The 18,889-nt window shown below is 50.6% G+C and overlaps 1 protein-coding gene across 4 annotated transcripts in view; it reads left to right on the top strand.

Moving 5' to 3' along the window:
* Positions 1-18,889, top strand: part of LOC140390038 (serine/threonine-protein kinase PAK 2-like) — a 101,626-nt gene that overhangs the window by 34,423 nt on the left and 48,314 nt on the right. The window contains exon 2 of one of the 4 annotated variants that reach the window (XM_072474885.1): positions 12,052-12,155. The exons of the other annotated variants lie outside the window; for them this stretch is intronic. The gene's annotated coding sequence lies outside the window, so the exon portion shown is untranslated. The remainder of the gene's footprint in view (positions 1-12,051; positions 12,156-18,889) is intronic. 4 annotated transcript variants of the gene reach the window in all.

The raw sequence follows: 18,889 nt of genomic DNA on the forward strand, positions 1-18,889 counted from the left end.
ATGACTGTATTTTCTTCTTTTTTGTATCACTGCGCGCGGGTGTAGAGATTAAAGGAGCCAAGGTGGTATATATTTGGACGAGGGAAGAGACGGGACTTTCACTCGAAATGAGAGTTCTTTGGGGTGTAGGTGGATATGTGGGGTTTGTGTGCTAAAAGGGGATCTTTGGGCTTTCCTAGGGCCGGGCAAGTGGGAAAGGGACCCGGGCGGGGGCCTCCACGCTGGCCGGTTTGTGCCGGCCAGTGAACGGGAGTGAGGTGGGGGGAGGGGCTGCGGCCATCGGAGCCTGGCAGAACAGGGTCCGAGTGGTCTAGCCGGGGTAGAAAGTTGGGGGGGAAGGAACCGAGGGTAGGGGGAGGAGTTTTACAAGAGGCAGTGGACGGGAGGAGCTGGGGTGGGGGGTGGGAGCTGTGTAAGATTAAGGGTGACTACGGGTAATCCCTGATTTATTTTTGTCATTTGTTTATGTAAACATGCGGGTTGAGGTTTGGGGATTGGTGGGTAGATGGGATCGTTGTTGTTATTATGGGGACTGACATATCTTGCTGATTATTGTTTATCGTCGATGGATGTAAATGTGGGAGAAAATGTGAAAATGGAGGAGAATTTTTAAAAAATGAAAAAAAAAAAAAAAAAAAAAAATGAGGTGCGGTGCCAGGTCCGTCATGAACTCCTAGAATTCTGCTGCGTAATCATCGGGCCCCGGGACCTTCCCCGACTTCATAACCCTTATCATGTCCAATACCTCCCTCTGCCTAGGGGCTCCTGAAACGCCTGCCTCTCCTCTTCCACCAACTGTGGAAACTCCAGTTTGTCTCAGAACCGTCCCATGTTCCCCTCTTCATCCCCTGCTCCGCCCTATACAGCTCCTTATAGTAATCCCTAAATTCCTCGTTTATCCTCCCCCGTCTCTGACACCACATCCCCTGCCCCAGTCCGTATCTTCAATATTTCCCTGGACGCTGCATGCCTCCATAGCTAATGCGTTTACATTCAACTCGCCTTCTCCCCGTATTCATACCGTACCCCCTTGTCCTTTGCAGCTGTTCTACCGCCCTACCCATCGTCAACCTATCAGATTGCCCCTGTAATTTTTTTCCTCCTCGCCAATCACATTGCGCCAAGCCCTTGAGTACTCTCCCTATCTACCTCCACTATCTCGTCCATTAGCTGTTCATAATCCTCCCTTTCCTTATCCGCAGGTGTCTTGAACAAGGATATTGTTCGTCAGGGTAGCGCAGTGGTTAGCACTGTTGCTTCACAGCTCCAGGGTCCCAGGTTCGATTCCCGGCTTGGTTCATTGTCTGCGCAGAGTCTGCATGTTCTCCATGTGTTTGCATGGGTTTCCTCCAGGTGCTCCGGTTTCCCCCCACAGTCCAAAGATGTGCAAGTTAGATGGATTGGCCATGCTGAATTGCCCTTAGTGCCACAAAAGGTTGGGTGAGGTTACGGGGATAGGGTGGAGGTGAGGGCTTAAGTGGGGTCCTCTTTCCAAGGGCCGGTGCAGACTCGATGGGCCGAATAGCCTCCTTTTAGTGCTTTCCAAGATGTGGCTGCCGACACTTCCCTATTTTGGTTCAATGCTACATAATCTTTACTCAGCCCGCACTTTATCACAAAACCCTCCATCTGCCAACAACCCCGAATCGAGCCTCTGCTCTCTTCCCTATCTAAGCTGGATCTCCAGCCAGTGGGATGCATGGCCTGAGATTACTATTCCCGCATATTCTGGCCCCCCCACCGAAACCCGGCTCACCACAAATAAATCGATTCTTGAATACACCCTTTGCACATCTGAGAAAAAGGACTACTCTCTTCACCCTGGGTTCTTGAAGCGCCATGGATGCACCATACCCATCTTTTCTATAAACCCTTTGCCAGCTTCTTTGCCATTCGTATTCTACCTATTGACCTGTGGCTCGACCTATCTACCCTCGGCTCGAGGACACAATTAAAATCTCCTCCAATAATCAAGTCCGGGAATGTTGCCAGCAACTCCCTCAAAAAACCTACGTTGTCCCAATTCGATGCATACACATTGACCAGTACCACTGGCGAATCTTCTAATACCCCATTCACCATCACATATCTCCCACCCGGGTCCCTCCCACCCCGGTCCCTCACTTGCTTCACGCTCACAAACCCGCTTCGTACTCATCAAACTTGCCACCCCTCGACTTTGATTGAAACCCCCGAGTGGAAAACTTGATTCACCCACCCCTTTCTTAGTCTAACCTGGTCCTTCACGTGGAGGTGCACCTCCTGCAGAAAGGCCACTTTTCAACTTCTTTGGTGCGCAAAGACACAATATTTTTTTCACCAGTCCACTGAGCCCTCGCACGTTCCATATTATCAGCCATACTGGAGGTTTAAGCCTCCATTCCTCTCTACCACCCTCCCATTTTGGCTCTACCCCCATTCATTTCTCCCTGTACCTGGCCCGTCCAAGGTGGCCCCTTTCTCCGCCTGTGACCATGTTTCTTCTCCAACCTCGCCTTCTCCATCACCTCACTTCCATTCACCAGCATTACCTGCCAGCGTGGCAACTCCTTCCCAAAGGCTCCTCCTCTTGATTTCCCCACCTCCAACCTCTATTCTGTGAAGAAGGCTCCCTGCAGACCACACCCTCCCCCACTCAAACAAAGACTCATCTCAGGCCAAAGGTCACATCCCCCAAAGACGAACAAAAAGAGAAAACATAGCCAGAGGCAGCAGGAGGGGGCGGGGACAACTTTTCACCCCTGCTACCCTCTGTTGACCAAACAGAAAAAAGAAAAAACCCTCCACATCGGAGGAAAAGAACCCCCCACCCCACCCTCCAACCCCCGCTGTACCGGTATTCTCATTACTGGAAAGTGCCAGCGCCTCCGTCTCCCAAAATTGTTCCGTTCTCCCCCAGTTTATGCTCCTTGATAAAGTCATTGGCCGCTTCTGGGGTCTCAAAGTAGTATTTCCGGCCTTCATAAGTCACACATAGTTTCGCCGGGTAGAGCACCCTAAACCTAATCTGCCTTGGCCCTGTTGATGCTGCATGCCGTTTTGTCAGCTCAGCTCTAATGTCCCTGGCCCACTGCAGCTTCTTCTCTTTTTCTCTATGAACTTGTGGAGCCTCCCGATCAGTGCCTGCGGCAGCCCCCCTGCTCTAGGCTTCTGCCTCAGAGACCTGTGTGCACTCTCCACCTCAGAGGCCTTGTCCAGCTCCCCTCTGCCACCAGCCCCGCCAACATCCTCAAAACGTACCTCGATGCGCTCATACCTTCCACTCCTTCAGGCAGGCCAACTATTCTCAGATTCTGCCTTCTTGACCTATTTTATTGCCCCTCCACCTTTGCTCTCAATGTGTTACAAAGGTTTTCTAAGAGCTCTGCCTCCAGTGCCACCACCCGATCGCTGCCATCTGACATCACCCCCTTCAATCTCTCGGATCTGCAACTCTACAAAATTATGAGGAGCATCGACAGAGTGGATAGTCAAAGGCTTTTTCCCAGGGTAGAGGGGTCAATGACTAGGGAGCATAGGTTTAAGGTGCGGGGAGCAAAGTTTAGAGGAGATGTACGAGGCAAGTTTTTTTACACAGAGGGTAGTGGGTGCCTGGAACTCGCTGCTGGAGGAGGTGGTGGAATCAAGGACGATAGTGACGTTTAAGGGCATCTTGACAAATACATGAATAGGATGGGAATAGAGGGATACGGACCCAGGAAGTGTAGAAGATTTTAGTTTAGACGGGCAGCATGGTCGACACAGGCTTGGAGGGCCGAAGGGCCTGTTCCTATGCTGTACTTTTCTTTGTTTCTTTGTTCTTTGTTCCTGTGCCTCTAAGCATTTCTCCACCCCCTCCATCGAGCCCTTCAGGGGTGCTACGGCACCTCTGATGGTCTTTGAACAATCCTCCTGCATCTCCTTTCTCTGCTGGCTTTCTGTCTGGGGAAACTGTTCCATCTGGGGCTTTGCTACTTGTACTGACTCTTCCCCCTCCACCATCCTTCCACTGGCTGCAGCGCCACAGGTCCCTTCCAATCCTTTGGCCAGGTCTTTCACTTGCTGGGTTTGGTAACCAGCAGACCTACCACGCCTGGAGTGAACTTCTCCGACCTTCAGCTACCACTTTTCTGTCGCAGTTGCACCCAATTTTGGGTAAAAAGAGCTCTTTTCCATGCCTTCAAGCAGGAACTGCCCTGTGTGTGACCACTCACACCATGGCTGCCACCAGAAATCTGACTGTGTGTCAATCTTAACAGTGGAAGACAGAAATACTAAATCAAGGCGCATAAGGGGGTGGGGGGGGGGAAATAAATGATAAAAAGTACCAAGAAACTAATGGAGCTAAAGGATGATACGTCCCCTGGACCTGAGGTTGCATCCCAGGGTATGAAAGGAAGTAGCTACAGAGATAGTGGATGCACTGTTGGTAATCTTCCAAGAATCCCTAAATTCAGGAAAAGTCCTAGAGGATGGGAAATCTGCCCATGTAATATCCTTTTTGAAAACTGGAGGGAGACAATAAGCAGGTAACTATAGGCCAGTTAGCTTAACTTCTGTCATTGGGAAAATGTTAGAATCCATTATAAAGGATGTAATAGCAGAGCATTTAGAAATGCATAATACTTTCATTTAAAAAAAAAATGTTTTTATTCAAAATTTTTCAAGAATTTTTATAAACCACTACAAAAAGAAAAACAACGAAAAGAAAACATAGCAATAAAACAGAAAACAACGTAACCATTTAACAATTTAACAAAACAAGGTGGGGTATCTGCCCTTTACAAATGAAAACCATCCACTGCCCAACCCCCCCCCCCCCCCCCCCCCCCCCCACCCCGCCCTCCCCTCTGGTTTGCTGCTGCTGCTGACCTCCACCTAACGTTCTGCGAGAAAGTCAAGGAATGGTTGCCACCGTCTGGAGAACCCCTGCAAGGACCCTTGCAAGGCAAACTTTATCCTCTCCAACCTGAGAAATCCTGCCATGTCACTGACCCAAGCCTCTGCGCTTGGGGGTTTCGCCTCCCTCCACATTAACAAGAGCCTTCTCTGGGCTACCAAGGAGCCGAGGGCCAGAACTTCAGCCTCTTGATTCCTGCACTCCCGGATCGTCTGATACCCCAAATGTCACTATTTCCCCAGCTCCATTTTACCCGAGTATCCAAGACATTGGACATGGCCTTTGTGAAGCCTTTCCAAAATCCTGTAAGTGCCGGGCGTGCCCAGAACATATGGACGTGGTTTGCTGGGCTCCCTGAGCACATCACACACCTGTCCCCACCCCAAAGAACTTACCCATCCTCGCCCCTGCCATATGTGCCTGGTGCACCACCTTAAACTGAATCAGGCTAAGCCTGGCCCAAGATGAGGAGGAATTGCCTCTGTCCAGGGCATCAGCCCACAGGCCCTCATCCAGCTCCTCACCCAGCTCCTCTTCCCAATTGCCCTTCAGCTCCTCCACCGAGACCTCCTCCACTTCCTGCAGCTCCTGATATATTTCCGATATCTTGCCATCCCCTACCCACACGCCCAAGACCACCCTGTCCTGTATCCTCCGGGCAGGCAGCAGCGGGAATTCTCCCACCTTTTTCACGAACGCCCGAACCTGCATGTACCTAAAAGTATTCCCCGGGGGTAGCCCAAATTTCTCCTCCAGCGCTCTGACTAGCAAAAGTCCCAAGTCCCCCATCCTTTTGATACCCGCCCTGTGCCAACCTAGAAACCCCCCCGTCTATTCTACCCGGAACGAACCTGTGATTGTTCTGTATCGGGGCCCAGACTGAAGCCCTTGCCTCCCCCCTGTGCCGTCTCCACTGCCCTCAGATCACCGGGCTTGTGGTATACCGCGTCGGCGGAAGCGGCAACGGTGCCGTTATCAGTACTCCCAAGCTAGTATCTTTACAAGACGCCGCCTCCACGCCGCCCCCCTCTCCCTCCATTACCCATTTCCGAATCCTGGATATATTCGCTGCCCAGTAATAGCTGCAAAGGTTCGGCAGCCTGGGGAGGACCGTCATCTTTACGGACTGAACCCTGCCCGCCAGGGAAAGCGGCAGCATGTCCCACCTCTTAAAAATCCTCCTCCATCTAATCCACCAGCTGTGCTAAATTGAGCTTGTGCAGGACCCCCCAGCTCTTGGCCACCTGAATGCCCAAGTAGCGAAAGCTCCTCTCCACCATCTTAAGCGGTAGCTCTCCCAGTCTCTTTTCCTGGCCCCTCTCATGTATCACAAAAAGCTCGCTTTTTCCAACATTCAGCTTATACCCCGAAAAGTCTCCAAAATCCCTAAGAATCTACATGACCTCCCCCATCCCCTCCACCGGATCTGCAATGTACAGGAGAAGGTCATCCGCATACAGTGAAACACAATGCTCTCTCTCCCCCCCCCCCTGCGACCCAACCCCCTCCAGTTTCTGGACTCCCTCAACGCCATGGCCAGCGGCTCGATCGCCAGGGCAAACAGCAGGGGGCACCCCTGCCTCGTCCCTCGATGTAATCTAAAGTATCCCGGCCGCAGCCAGTTCGTCGACACACTTGCTACCGGGGCCTGATACAACAATTTGACCCACCCTATAAATTCCTCTCCAAACCCAAATCTGCCTAACACTTCCCACAGGTACTCCCACTCGACCCGATCAAAGGCTTTCTCCGCGTCCATTGCCGCTATCACTTCTGCATCCCCCCCCCCCCCCCCCCCCCCCCCCCCCCCCCCCTCCGAGGGCATCTTGATCACATTCAGGAGCCTCCGCACATTCGTATTCAACTGCCTGCCCTTCACAAACCCTGTCTGACCCTCATTGATCACTCCCGGGACACAGTCCTCAATCCTAGTGGCCAAAATCTTGGCCAACAGCTTGGCATCCACATTAAGGAGCGAAATCTGCCTATAGGAGCCACATTACAACGGGTCCTTATCTCGCTTTACGATAAGCGAGATCAGAGCCTGCGACATTGTCAGGAGAAGGGTTCCATTTTCCTTAGCCTCATTGAAAGTCCTCAACAACAGCGGACCCAGCAGCTCCGAGAATTTCCTATAAAACTCTACGGGATACCCATCCGGTCCCGGGTCCTTGCCCGCCTGCATACCCCCCTAACCCCTTAACCAGTTCCTCCATCTCAATCGGGGCCCCCAATCCCTCTACTCGCCCCTACTCCACCTGTGGACACCTCAGTTGGTCCAGGAACTGCCTCATCCCCTCACCCCCACCCCCCCCCAGCCCCGGGGGCTCTGACTCCTACAATTTGCCATAAAAGTCCTTGAGCACCTCGTTAATCCTTGCCGAGCTCAGCACAGTGTTACCCCCCCTATCTCTAATCCCCCCCAATCTCCCTGGCCGCCTCTCTCTTCCGCAGCTGATGCGCCAGCATCCTACTTGCCTTCTCCCCATACTCGTACACTTCTCCCTGTACCTTCCTCAACTGAGCCTCAGCCTTCCCCGTGGTAAGCAAGTCAAACTCCGCCTGCAGGCTCCGGCGCTCCTTCAACAACCCCTCGGGGGATTCCGCATACCTCCTGTCCACCCTAAGTATCTCCCCCACCAATCTCTCCTTCTCCATCCTATCCCTCTTCTCTCTGTGGGCCCTGACTGAAATTAGCTCCCCTCTGACAACTGCCTTCAGCGCCTCCCAGACCACACTCACCAAAACCTCCCCATTATCATTGGTCTCCACATAGCTTTGGATACACCTCCGAACACCCCCCCCCCCCCCCCCCCCCCACACACACCCCCCATTACCAAACTGCATGACTCCAGATCCGGAATCCTACTCAACATCCGCTTCATGAACTCTGCATCGTCCCAGTTCGGAGCATACATATTCACTAGCACCACCCTGGCCCCTTGCAACCTGCCACTCACCATAACATATCGACCCCCTTTATCCGCCACAATACCCGCCACCTCAAATGCCACCCGCTTGATCAACAAAATTGCGACCCCCCCCCCCCCCCCTGTTCTTCGCATCCAGCCCTCAGTGGAAAACATGCCCCACCCATCCTTTCCTCAGCCTGGTTTGATCCGCGATCTTCAGGTGCGTTTCTTGTAGCATGGCTATGTCTGCCTCTAGCCCCTTTAAGTGCGAAAACACAAGGTCCCCCCCCCCCCCCGCCCCCGGCCGACTAGCCATCTCCTTTTTTAGGCCAGCTATATGCCCGCACCTCCCGCATCCTCCAGCTCCCCAGGTGGAGGCTCCCTGACCCGACTCTCCCCTTTAACACCGATTCCCCCTCAGTCAGCACAGCAGCATCCCCGCCCCCCCCATCAAGTATCCGCTTAACCCCCCCTCCCCCCATTGCACTCCCGCAAGCCAGCTGACTCATGCTGACCCTGGCCGCTCCCACCTCCACCTCCAATCCCCCTGTGGGTTCCCCTTACAAATCTCCAACCCCCCCCATAAGTGGGGTAGAGAGAGTCGGCCCCCCCCCCCCCCCCCACACCCCGTGTGAACAGAGAAAGAAAAACAAAACAAAGTACTGTACACTCAAACCCCAGCTTCAGGTGCCACCCCCACCATTTCGCGGGTAATCACCTCCTGTGACGCAGCTCTTCCCAACTGCGACCTCGCCCAAAGCCTCGAGGGCCCAGGGCAAAGGGGCCACAAAAACACAAGAAAACACTGGGAAAACCCCAACATAACACACCCCCCCCCCCCCCCCCCCCCCCCGGTTCCGGTCCACCAACAACCCCCACAACATACTGCAGTCCATTAACTCAAGTCTAGCTTCTCATTCTTGATGAAAGTCCACGCCTCATCCGGCGTGTCGAAATAGGGGTGCCGGTCCTGATATGTACCGCACAGCCTCGCCGGTTGTAACAGCCTGAACTTCACCCCCTTTCCGTGGAGGACCGCCTTGGCCCGGTTGAATCCCGCACGCTTCTTGGCCAGCTCTGCAGTCCAGTCCTGATAAATACGGATCTCGGTGTTCTCCCACCTGCTGCTCCGCTCCTTCGCCCATCGCAGGATACACTCCTTGTCGGTGAAGTGGTGGAACCTTACCACCATAGCTCTCGGTAGCTCGTTTGCCCTCGGCCTCCTTGCCAGGACTCTGTGCACCCCATCCAGCTCCAGGTGCTGGTGGAAAGCCCCCGCGCCCATCAGCGTACCCAGCATCATGGTCACATACGCCCCAGCATCCGACCCCTCCAGGCCTTCAGGGAGACCCAGAATCCGCAGGTTCTGCCTCCTTGACCTATTCTCCAGGTCCTCCAGCTTCTCCTGCCATTTTTGTGCAGCGCCTTGTGCGCCTCCACTCTAACCGCCAGGCCCAGAATCTCGTCCTCATTATCAGAGGCCTTCTGCTGCATCTTCTTGATCGCCATTCCCTGCATCTTCTGGGTCTCCACCAACCTTTCAATCAACACCTCATGGGGGCCAACATCTCCGCTTTTAAATCCGCAAAGCAGTTTCTTAAAAACTCCTGCTGCTCCCGTGACCACTGGGCCCATGCCGCCTGACCCCCGCCAGCCGCCATCTTACTTTTTCGCGCCCGTTCTCCTCTCTTCTCCAAAGCCGCTTTTTTCACCGCCCCACTCCTGGTCCACTCCATACAGCGCTGGGGGACCCTCACTGTTTCCTCCCCACACCAGAATCGTCGTCAAAGTGCCGCTGGAGCTCCTTAAAAGGGCCCAAAAGTCCGTTATCGGCAGGAGCTGCCGACCGTGTGACCTACCTAGGCATAGCCGCAACCGGAAGTCAGAAATGCATAATATAATCAAGCAGAGTCAGCATGACTTCATGAAGGGGAAATCATACCTGACAAATTTCTTAGAATTCTTTTGAGGTGGTAACGAGCAGGATAGATGAAGGGGGAACCAGTAAATGAAATATGCTTGATTTCCAAAAGACATTCAATAAGGTACCGTACAAAAGCCTACTTAAGATAAGAACCCATGGTGTTGAGGGTAGTATATTAACATGTGCAGAGGACTGGCTAACTGATAGAAGACAGCGAGTTGGATGCAAGAGGAATATAACAGGAGGAGGCCAAGAAAATAAAGAATGACTGTTTGTGTAGTGCGTTTCAGGACCTCTGGATGTCCCATTTTGTTTTACAGCCAATTCAGTACTTTTTAAATTGTAGACCTTGTTAAACTGTAGGGAGTGTGATAGTCAATTTGTACACAGCAAGATTCTATCATGATTAGCAAACATTTTTATTTCTGTGGTTCAGGCCTTGAGGGATAAATATTGACCAGGGTACTGTGATGAACTCTCCATGCTCTCTGAAATTGTGCCATAGATATTTGATCTTTTGTGAGAGCTGATGAGGCCTTAGTTTAAGTTTAATGTTTCACCTCTTTTAAAGGTAGCACCTCTGGCAGTTCAACACTTTGTTTACTACTGCTACACAAGTGTAAACCTAGATTTTGTACTCTAGTCTCTGGACTGAGACTTGAACCCACAACCTCTTTACTCGGTGTGTTATGGAGCCATGGCTGAGTAGGATTATCCACTATTTCTGGCTGAAGAAAGGCTGTTCAGCCTTTGCACTCTTATAATTGATGATGGGGGTGTTGTTCATTCAGCCTCCTCTCCCATTAACCTTTTGTCTGCAAGCATTTGCAATTGGATGTGACAAAACAGCAGAGCTTTGACCTGATTTGTTGGGTGAGAGACCTCTTAACACTGTCTCTCACGTACGGCTTCCTCTCTTTGGTACAGGTTACTAGTCCAATAGCATAGCTGCCATACCTGGTCAGGAAGTAAGCTTAACCTCGCCAATCACTTTGCAGCTTGCTGTGATGTGCATGCGTGGTTGATGCAGTGGAACAGAAGCCAGCCACTATTCTGTTTGCTGTCAGTACCAAAAATGGCTGGTTTGAGAATAGATTGCGATGGGTGCACTTCAGTGAGACCCCGATTGGCTACCAGCCTGTCTGTGTTTCTGTTCAGTGACTGTACAGGAAACGCGGTCTCTGATGTGGTTTGGGCTTTGAGTAGCATACATTTGACTAGCACTTAGTAACAACAGCATCAGCAAAGTTGAAACGGGACCCATTCTCACGCTGCCAAAAGGAGGTTTGAGATGGGTCCACTTTCTAACTATTCTGACGAGATATTTTAACTGTTTTGATTATTAATGCAGCACTTAGTACCTTCTCCCAGTTAACATTTTGAAGCAAAAACCGAAAATGCTGGAAAATCTCAGCAGGTCTGGCAGCATCTGTGGAGAGAAAAGCAGAGTTAACGTTTTGAGTCAGTATGATGACTTCAGATCTGAGCTCCGCTCTGAAGAAGAGTCTCACGGACTCAAATCAATAACTCCATTTCTCTCTACACAGACACTCTAGACCTGAGTTTTTCCAACATTGTTTTTTGAAGAAAAAAAAATTGAGAGTGTTCAAATTTTTTTTTCCAATTAAGGGGCAATTTAGCGTGACCAATTCACCTGCCCTACACATCTTTGGGTTGTGGGGGTGAGACCCACTCACAGGGGGGAATGTGCAAACTCCACACAGACAGTGGGCTGGGATCGAACCCGGGTCCTCAGAACCGTGAGGCAGCAGTGCTAACCACTGCACCAATGTGCCGCCCTGAGTTTCTCCAACATTTTCTTTTTTTTTCAGATTTCCAGCATCTGCAGCACAGTAGCACAGTGATTAGCACTGTTGCTTCACAGTCCCAGGTTCGATTCCCGGCTTGGGTCACTGTCTGTACGGAGTCGGCACTTTCTACCAGTGTCTGTGTGGGTTTCCTCCGGGTGGTCCAGTTTCCTCCCACAAGTCCCGAAAGACGTGCTGTTTGGTACTTTGGACATTCTGAATTCTCCCTCTGCGTACCCGAACATGTGCCGGAATGTGACGACTGGGGGCTTTTCACAGTAACTTCATTGCAGTGTTAATGTAAGCCTACTTGTGACAATAAAGATTATTATGTATTTTGCTTTCACGCTAACATTTTGAAGCACTTCCCATGAAGCTAATTTTGTTAGATTTCCTATATCTTGCTCCTGTTTTCCCAAGTTGAACGCGCTACTTGTCTGGACTCGTACTTCAGATATTTAGCAACATTTGAGATGAATCTGTTACTTGAGTAACTTTTGTGAGCAAGTTTAAACATTTTGTTTGCAGTGGCTCTCCCCTGACATTGCACAGTAATCGCAGCATAGGGGAGCAGATTGTGGAGACCACGAATATCAATTACAGTGATGAGAAATTCTGAGCCATTCAGAAAGGTACGACTTTTATTATCTCTTGACAAGAGACCTGATTGTTAGTAATCATTCTAGAGGTTAGTGTGGTGACTGGACTGGTAACCCAGAGACCCTAGCTAATGATCTGGGGACTGTGTGTTCAAATCCCAACATAGTAGCTGGTGGAATTTAAATTTCATTAATAAACCTGGAATATAAAGTTGGTCTTAGTAATGGTGTCCATGACAACTATCATCGATTGGGAAAGGAAATCTGTTACCCATACCTGGTCTTGCCTGTTGCTAACTTTTGGTTGGATCTTAATTCGTAATTTGCTCTGTTTGTTTAACCTTTGCTCTAGAGTCGCCAGGTATCTTTATGATATCGCCATGAGGTTCAAGTTCAAGTACTGATCAATAACTCAACACACCAATTAGTAAGATTCAAATCAAAACACATTTATTATATACAGTAAGTCACTACTTATGCATATAACTCTACTTTCTAGACTATTTATATCACTAAAAGGCCTATACTTAGCTTCGGAATTGGCCCACCGGGTCAGGGGAACAAATGGCCTTTCGTTCAGGTCCTGAGTCTGCAGGATTCAAAAGCTGGTATGGACTTGTAGCTAGGAGCGCCTATCTCATAGCGAGCGTTGACTGGAGACTTACTTGGTTGATGTGGCTGTTTGGGCACTTCACTCTTGGGAGTTGATTCGCGTTGTTGAGTGACCCTGCCAAGAAGACCGATTTGAACTTGGGGGCTTTACTTTATAGTCCCCAGGGGCTTCCCGCCCTTCGGGGCAGACCCCGTAACTGGTTCCAAATGATTGGACTGCGTTCCGATCACTTGGATCGATTTCTCCAATACTGGAGCGGTTCCCTGATCGCTGGGCGGTCCCTGTGTGTCCGTTGGCCTTCCTTTGTCTTGGCTCCTGCTGGCGCCGAGGAGTCTGGCTTGGCCTTATTCACCTTACATGTTTCAATTGTGCCCGGGGATCGCGCATTAATATGCAGATGGCTGCTGGTTTCCATGCTGTCTGGACTTTTGCAAGTTCTAATACACAGGATTTCTGCACTTGCTGGTTTTTGCCTGTGTTGGCTGAATTTCCCTGCAGCGTTGGTGGATCTCCATTTTAAGTCGGGAAGTGGCCAACCCAGGTGGCTACAGGCCTACAGGTGACTCCAAACTCCAGGGGTTGACTCTTAACTGCCCTCTGAAATGGCCTAGCAAGGCACTCAGTTCAAGGGCAATTAGAGATGAGCAACAAATGCTGGCCTGGCCAGTGGCACCCACACCCCACGAACGAGTTTTTAAAAACGTGATTGATTTTGATTTATTGTTTCATAGAATTTACAGTGCAGAAGGAGGCCATTCGGCCCATCGAGTCTGCACCGGCTCCTGGAAAGAGCACCATACCCAAGGTCAACACCTCCACCCTATCCCCATAACCCAGTAACCCCACCCAACACTAAGGGCAATTTTGAACACTAAGGGCAATTTATCATGGCCAATCCACCTAACCCGCACATCTTTGGACTGTGGGAGGAAACCGGAGCACCCGGAGGAAACCCACGCACACGGGGAGGATGTGCAGACTCCGCACAGACAGTGACCCAAGCCGGAATCGAACCAGGGACCCTGGAGCTGTGAAGCAATTGTGCTATCCACAAGGCTACCGTGCTGCCCTATTGTCACATGCACCGAAGAAATGTCCTGGTGAGAAGATTAAATGAAGATCATTGTTCCAACACCACAGATGTGCATAGCCCAATACGAAAGGTGCGCCAAAGCTGGAGGTTGAGAAAGTTTACAAGCCAAAACACCAGGGGGAACAGATGTAAAATTCTGTGACTGGGAGAAATTGAAACCTGAATGTGTTGAGTATTTCTGAACAGATGCAAATTCGATAGCAACTGATTCACTGATGACCCAGAGAATGACTCCTGTCTCTGTGGCTCCTTTGAGAAATGAGCAAGCATCTGGACCCAGCCCAACTGGCTGGCCCGCTCGCTCCTCACCTCCATCTCTTGGGTCGTGAATTTGCCACTTGGGAGATGTGAGGTGGGATCTGCTTTCCTGTGCGACAGTAGTTTATACTTCAAAAATGTACAGAAGATGCACCACACCATTCTTTTATTCTGAATACAAGGTTTCTGTTTGAGCTCTGGTTAGGAGGGAATAATAGACCAGTAATGAAACTGATAGACATCTGGCTTTGTGAGGTCTATGTGCACAGCAAAGGATATATTCAATGGACCCCTGAAGTGGTTCTTTAATCGGCTTCAATGCAAGATCACATGCTGGATAAGTGTCGCCCTGCAAATGTGAATTGATCGCAATGGGGAAAGGGGGTTTTGTCGTAGATGAATATCTGCTTTCTCAATGAAAAGGGTCTGCAGTACTTGGTTAATTTTCTTTAGTTTTTCCTAATTAAGGGCAATTTAGTGTGGCCAATCCATCTACCCTGCACACCTTTGGGTTGTGGGCGTGAGACCCACACAGACGCAGGGAGAATGTGCAGATGGACAGTGGCCTGGGGCTTGGATCGAACCCGTGTCCTCGGCACCGTGAGGCAGTAGTGCTAAGCACTGCATCACCGTGCTGCCCTGTACTTTTTTTTTCTGTATTGCTAGCCTAATGCTGCTCCTTTAGCACTGGTTACTCGGGTGGCGTGGAGTCTTACTGCAACAGTAGTAGCAGTGAGCGTGAAGAGGTTGATCGGTGTTAAAACCCAGCCCTTTTGTAGCTTGAACACATCCACTTTCCCTGGCAGTCATTGTGGTCAATGTCCGCTGCTGTTGACAAGCTACTGGAAGCCAAATGTTACCCTGTGATGGCTCCAGTGACAGTGCTACAATTGTTTGCACATGTTGGCAGATCTATCACATTTTAATCTTGTGCTGTTACTCACTGTCATAAGACAATGGCATAAGAGCGCACCCCTCAGTATGATAAACTGGTGCTTTATAAAGGCACGGTGGCAATCACACCAGATTCCTTGTGATTGTGACTTATCCTTTATAAGGAGCCAGTATTTGTACAGCTTGCCTCTGCATTCCAATTTGATTGTGTCAACTTGTCTGACTGAAGTGCTATTAAGTGTCCATTTTGTAGGTTGAATTAAAGTAAAAGATGGCACCTCTGGCTACTGGCAGGTGAACATTTACAGCCTTATGCATCTTGTGTTATGATGTACTGTATTCACTATTCGTATAGTGGTCTCCTCAATGTAGATTGAGAGACTACTTAACAGACTACTTCTGTGTACAAACATGGCTCACCCTTTAATTCCCATTCCCATACTCTTGGCTGTGGTGCAGTTCTCTGAATATTGAAGGCAGCCAATGAATGCATGGTGGGCCTTTTGGGGTGGCTGGTAGCAAGAAGCCCTTTGTTAGTATCCCATACCAAGGCCTAGTTGGATGATGGTTACAGAATGGGGAAGATGAAGGAGGAAACACGGGTTCGCTGCTGAAGGAGAAGACGAGCAAAAGTGGTAACAGGATGGCGGAAGCCGAACTGCAAGGCGGGGCCGCACCACTTACGGTGGAGAAGGTGACCGAGGTGATGGCGGTGGAGCTGGAAAAACAGTTTGCGAGGCACATAGAGGCCTTGAGGAAGGAGACGGCGGTCGCGTTGAAGTCATTGGTGGAGGAGGCAATCGGCCCAGTGAAGGTGGAGGTGGCAAAGGCATCGGCCGAGATGAGAGCGCAGGGCAAGAAGATGAAGGAAGTGGAGGAGGCCATGTCACGACACAGCAACCAGGTCACCTCGATGGGGGACGAGCTGCGGAGGGTGGTGGAGGTTAACAGATGACTCCGAACAAAGCTGGAAGACTTGGAAAACCGCTCAAGGCGGCACAATTTGAGAATTGTGGGCTTGCCCGAAGGGACAGAGGGCCCAAGGCCAATGCAATACTTTGCTAAGAAGTTGGAGAAGCTGATGGGGGAGGGTGAGAGCCCCACCCTGTACGAGCTAGACCGAGCTCATCGGTCATTAAGGCCGAAGCCCAAAGTGAACGAGCCGCCAAGGGCAGTATTTACCTGCTTCCATAAGTTTTGCATGAAGGAGAAGGTATTAAGCTGGGCGAAGCAGAAGCGTGAGGTGCTGTGGGATCGCACTGCGGTTCGGATCTACCAGGACTTGACGGTGGAGTTGGCAAAAAGACGAGCGGCGTTTGGGCGAGTGAAGGCGGCTTTGTACAAGAAGGGGGTGCGATTTGGTGTGGTGTACCCGGCGAAGTTGAGAGTAACATATAACGCCAAAGACTTTTATTTTGAGACAGCGAAGGTGGCCGTGAGGGCAGAAGGCTTGGGACAGACGTTTGTTTGAGCAGCTGGAAAATGATTAAATGTTACAACTTTTTACTGATTTGTATTGCAATTTACTTCTCTTTGCATTGTTACAGAGTTCAAGTTAATGCCGTTCTGTGTTGCGACAGTTAAATGTTATGTTGGTGAATTGTAGGGGTTGGATTGTTGGGTTTGTTTTGGTGTTTCTTTCTCTGGGACTGGGTGGAAGGGGGCGAGATGTCTTGGCGGGGGAGCCACCCGCGCTAGCTAACTAAAGTAGTGAATGGGGGTGAGGTGAGAGGAGGGCTGCGGACATTGGAGCCTGGATAGCAGGCTTCAATGGGCCTACGAGGTGAGCGCGAGTGGGGGGAAGGGATGGATGTTGGGGGATGTTTTTGTTGGGGGGGTTCTTGGGGGGGGGGGGGGGCGAAGGGGTTTGATGTAAACAATGGACAGGGGTGGGTCAGGCTTATGGGGCAGGGCCCGGTGGTATGGTGATGGTGGATAAGAGAGGTGGGGGGGGGGGTGAGAGACCCCCAGTAAGGATAATCACGTGGAACGTGAGAGGGCTAGGAGGTCCGGTCAAGAGGTCAAGGGTGCTTGCACATCTTAAAAGTTTGAAAGCCGATGTAGCGATGCTGCAGGAGACTCACTTGAGAGTGAAGGACCAGGTGAGACTTAAAAAGGGCTGGGTTAGCCAAGTGTTTCACTCCAGATTTGATGGAAGGGCTCGAGGGGTAGCGGTGCTGGTCAGCAAAAGGGTACGCTTCCAGATGGAGGTGGTGGCAGATCAGGGGGGTAGATATGTGATTGTGACGGGGGCATTGGAGGGGAGATTAGTGGCGCTGTTAAGTGCATACGGTCCCAATTAGGCCGATGTGGGATTCGCGAGGAAGGTGTTTGGGGCCATTCACGACTTGGACACGCATGAGCTGATTGGGGGGTGGGGGGGGGGACTGGAACTTGGTGCAGGAGCAACATCACTAGCAACAGCGCCGCTCCCGATAGCTCCGGTGAAATACTCTGAGTCCGGTAATAATAGCTTCATTGAAAATCTGGAGGCAGTTTCGCCAACACTTCGGGTTGGGGGTGGGAGGGGTGGGGGGCGGGGGGGAGGGGGTGGGGGTGGGGGGCGGGGGGGCGGGAGGGGGTGGGGGTGGGGGGGCGGGGGGTGGGGAGGCGCTGATCACGTTCATATGTTTTGGTCCTGTCCCAAGCTAGGGGAGTACTGGAAGGAGCTGTTTAAGGTAGTTTCCAAGGTGGTGCGTGTGAAACTGGACGCTGGTCCCCGGGTGGGCATATTCAGGGTGTCGGACCAGCCAGGGTTGGAAACGGGAGCGGAGGCAGATATCATTGCCTTCGCCTCGTTGATCGCCCGAAGGCGGATCCTGCTGGGATGGAGAGCAGCCTCTCCACCCAGTGCCCTGGCGTGGCAGGGGGACCTGTTGGAACTTAACCTTGAAGGTTAAGTTCGAACTAAGGGGAAGCTCGGAGGGGTTCTACAAGTCATGGGCACTATTTATTATGCACTTTTCAAGAACTGGATAACATCGAACATTAGTTGGGGGGGGGGGGGGAGGAGGGGGGGGGGCTGTGTATATTAAGGGTGACAATGGGTAATCCCTGATTCCTTTTTGTCATTTGTTTATGTAAACATGCGGGCTGATATTTGGGGGTTGGTGGGAGGATGTGATCGTTGTTATTATGGGGATTGACATATCTTGCTGTTTATTGTTTATTGTTGATGGGTGTAAATGCGGGAGAAAATGTGAAAAAGGATAAAAATATTTAAAAAAAAAAAAAAGAATGGGGAAGATTCCCCGGGCTGTATCGCTTTGTTTATACAGTGGGCTTGTGATTTAAAATGTGCATTTACTCGCACTGCGTCTTCCCATGGCCTCTTTTTCCAGGAGTCCCGTACTGGCCAAGTTTATTTCCAGATGGTCTGATATGTGTGCACCCATCAGCTATGAATAAAGGCTAAGCATGGTTGCATATGCATTTTTTTTTTGTAAATATTTTATTGAAAATTTTTGGTCAACCAACACAGTACATTGTGCATCCTTTACACAATATTATAACAACACAAATAACAATGACCTACTTTTATAAATAAAAATGAATAAATAATAAATAACAAAAATGAAAACTAACCCTAATTGGCAACTGCCTTATCACAAGTAACACTCTCCAAAAATATAATTTAACAGTCCAATATATAATTATCTGTCGCAACGACCTATACATATTATACAGTATATATTAACAACCCTGAGAGTCCTTCTGGTCCCCCCCCCCCCCCCCCCCCCGATCCTGGGCTGCTGCTGCTGCCTTTTTTCCATTCCATCTATCTTTCTGCGAGGTATTCGACGAACGGTTGCCACCGCCTGGTGAACCCTTGAGCCGACCCCCTTAGAACAAACTTAATCCGCTCTAGCTTTATAAACCCTGCCATGTCATTTATCCAGGTCTACACCC

This window comes from Scyliorhinus torazame, chromosome 14 (genome assembly GCF_047496885.1).
Source record: "Scyliorhinus torazame isolate Kashiwa2021f chromosome 14, sScyTor2.1, whole genome shotgun sequence".
Lineage (NCBI taxonomy): Eukaryota > Metazoa > Chordata > Chondrichthyes > Carcharhiniformes > Scyliorhinidae > Scyliorhinus > Scyliorhinus torazame.